Genomic DNA, 3834 nt, shown 5'->3' on the forward strand with positions numbered 1-3834 from the left:
TTTACATCAGATGGATGTAAAGAATGCCTTCTTGCATGGTGATTTGCAAGAAGAGGTCTATATGGAGCAGCCACCAGGTTATGTGCATGCTGTTCATCCTGAGTTTGTTTGCAGGTTGAAGAAAGCCTTGTATGGCTTGAAGCAAGCACCTAGAGCATGGTCTGACAAGATAGGAAAGTATCTTGTCACTATTGGCTTTCAGATTTCCAAGGCAGATTTCTCACTTTATGTGAGAAAAACAGAGAAAGGTATTATGCTACTTGTCATTTATGTTGATGATTTGATTATGACAGGTGACAGTGATGAAGATATCCTTCATGTGAAAATGCTATTGAAGCAAAAGTTTGAGATGAAGGATTTGGGAGAGCTGCGTTATTTCTTGGGCATTGAGGTGATTAGATCACCAAGTGGGATACAGCTCTTGCAGAGGCAGTATGGATTGGACATGCTGTCCAAATATGGGATCACAGGCTGTAAGCCTATTTCAGTTCCTTTGGAGCAGAATGTGAAGCTGAGCACAGATGCAGGTGGGCTTCTAGAAGACCCTACTATGTATAGATGCATAGTAGGAAGTTTGATTTATATGACTATTACCAGGCCAGATTTGAGCTATGCTGTTGGATTGGTAATTCAGTTTATGCAGGCTCCAAGGAAGCCACATTTGGATGCGGCTAGACGCATACTCAGGTATGTGAAGTCCACATTGCAGTATGGACTATTTTATGAGACTGGGGTTCAGATACAGTTGCATGGATACACTGATGCTGATTGGGCTGGTAGTATTTCTGATAGACGATCTACCAGTGGATATGTGTTCTCTTTTGGGAGTGCTGCAGTCACTTGGAGCAGCAACAAACAGCCTACAGTTGCCTTATCGAGCACAGAGGCTGAGTACAGGGGTGCAACAATGGCTGCATGTGAGGTAGCTTGGTTGCATAAGCTACTTTATGATATGCATTAGTCTACAGATGGGCCAGTTTTCATTTATTGTGACAACATGAGTAGTATACACTTGGCAAATAACCCAGTCTATCATGTTAGAACAAAGCACATTCAGGTGCATTATCACTATGTGCGAGAGAGGGTTTTACTAGGTCTTATCGATCTAGTTTATGTCAGCACAGAGGATCAGGTAGCTGACATATTCACGAAGGCATTGGGCGCAGAGAAGCTGCGCAAGTTCAGAGACCTGCTTGGTGTGCAGGAATTGGGATTGAGCTCGAGGGGGAGTGTTGAGATATCGAGCTCCACTCGTGATACGCCAGGGTGACCGTTGTGTATTTATGTCACCGACTTGTCAGTTGCAGATGCGGTTGGTACACCGCCCATGAATAATAGCTACATGATAGCGATCCTTATCTACTCTAGTTCGTGGCTCAGTTAGTATGCCACCTTAGTTAGTTGAGTTTGGTTTGAGACCCATATATAGGGTTCTTCTATTTCTTTGTACAAGAGTTCTTTTGGCTTACACAACTAAGAAGAGAAAAACTGTTTTCAGCCTCCACCCTTGTGTGTATTCCCCCATTGTGCAAGCAAGAAAGCTTCAAGTGAGACTCCATCCTTCTCTCCCACAATCTTGACAATCCCTAAGCATCTGTAGCAGTAAACAAGTTGCTCACATCCCTAAGATGTTCACTTTCGATACTATCTACAATGTCCCTGAATTTATGATTTTTCAATGAATTTTTGACCATATTCTTGCTTAGGACTTTGACAATAGTATCATTCTCTACATGAGGAAATATATTTCTCATTGTAGTAGATTGAGCATATATCCGTCTATGATATTGTCCACTTTCTTTGGTTAATTGGTGAATTGGTTTAACTAATCGGATGTGCCGACGTGCTTCTTTGGTTTTTAAAGTGGGCCCAATCTCCAAAGTTTTTGTGAGCTTTCTCTTTATGTTTTGATTCTCCTTTTCCAATTCCTAACTTTAGACTATAATTCCATATTTTACACCGTATGTAGCTTGCATAGCATTTTCAATGACAGACATTGCTTATTGTAGGCTCTGGTTCTCCCTATCCTTCTTAGCCAATAATCTATCATCCATCAAAGACTGCATATTCCCTTGTAATCTTGTCTGCATATTTATCAAGGCTTGATGAACCCTTGCTAATCCTTGTGTAACAAGTATGTATGTGTATCCATACAATCCTTCATTGCCTTCACAAACAAACTTTACAAATGATGTAAGACCTTCAAATTGTGGTGGCCTTTGAGTGATTGGATCGGGTGGATAAATGCACCCATCAACCCAAAGGTCCATGTTTTTTTTTCATGCATTTCTTTCTTGTTGCATCCTAGATCTTATTGCATCATTCCTTTCTACAGTTATTCTGAACATTGGTACATATTCATCCTCCAATTGAAAGTGAATATCTCTCTTTCTCTTGGTACGTCCTACACTTGCATCCTGTAAAGAAAAATATGTGCCAATTTTAACATTATACAATTACACCCCTTTCATTAATAGTAAGCTAAGGAGTCAATGCCAATTTTTTGCTCAATAGCAAAAACGTCTAAATATCTAGGAGCTGTAGGTCAGCATCAATCCAACAGCATGCAACTAATTCTGGATTGGCTCAAATAAGACAATTACACCCCTTTGATTCAGTATATCTGTGTTATTTTTTATCTAGTTGGATCTTGTCTCTTTCTCTTGATTTCAATCATGATAGACCCTAATCAACCCCTAATCTAATGTAATATTAGCTTTTAATCTACCTCTAATTAGCATCCAATCTTATCCTCTGTTTTATCCAAAATATTCTCTCTCTCTCTCTCTCTCTCTCTCTCTCTCTCTCTCTCAAGAAGAATTGATCAAAGATATTTAAACACATTTATACAGAAGCTTGGCTAGTGGAGAACAATAGCATCATCTTATCTTCTACCCTAATTTACTCTATGTTACTCTATCACTTATTTTCTTATTTCATCTCACACAATCCTCTCTCTTTTGAAAGGTGAGAATGATGAAGCTTGCACGCGAGTTATGGCGGGAGAGCAAGAGCAAGAAAGAGAGAGACAAGAAATGGGAACTCCAACAGTCACAATGTGTGATCGGGCCTTCCTTTATTCAAACTGTTACTAAAAGAATAAAGAATAAAGTGACGTGACAGGCGCCCGCCACCTGCAGTGTGCAGTGGCAGGTACTGTTAGTGTAGTAATACACGGGGCGGCACTGTCAGTGTAGTAATACACGGGGCGGCACGACGGAGGCGCCTTTACCCCCAACAATCTCCCACTTAAAGGCGAATATGCCCTAGTGAGAGAGAAAAGAAAAAAGAAAAGACAATACAAATGTACATAGGTACAAGGGATGAGGAAAGGCGACATCTCATCCAACGCCCATCAACCTCCTGAGGAAGGCAAAGCGCTCAGTAGTGAGGCTTTTCGTGAGCAGATCTGCAGGATTCTCATCAGTGGAGATCTTGACAAGGTCAACAGACTTGTCCTCCACGACACCACGTATGAAGTGATACCTCACCTCAATGTGTTTCGTCTTCGCATGGAAGACCGGATTCTTAGCCAACTGAATGGCACTCATAGAATCCGAATGCAGTGTAGATCTAGCAACAATCCCAAGGTCAGGAACTAGACAGCCTAACCATATGGCCTCCTTGCAAGCCTCAGTGGCTGCAACATACTTGGCCTCAGTGGTAGACAAAGCCATACACTTCTGAACCCTGGACATCCAAGAGACAGCCCCTCCAGTATAGGTGAATACATAGCCAGAAGTGGACTTCCTACTATCTGCATGTCGTGCATAATCGGAGTCAGTGTACCCCACGACCCCTGTATCCTGGCTGCCGTAGCAAATACACATATCT

This window comes from Lygodium microphyllum, chromosome 26, assembly GCF_053477565.2.
Source record: "Lygodium microphyllum isolate KBCC chromosome 26, Lygodium_microphyllum_v1.1.10, whole genome shotgun sequence".
NCBI lineage: Eukaryota > Viridiplantae > Streptophyta > Polypodiopsida > Schizaeales > Lygodiaceae > Lygodium > Lygodium microphyllum.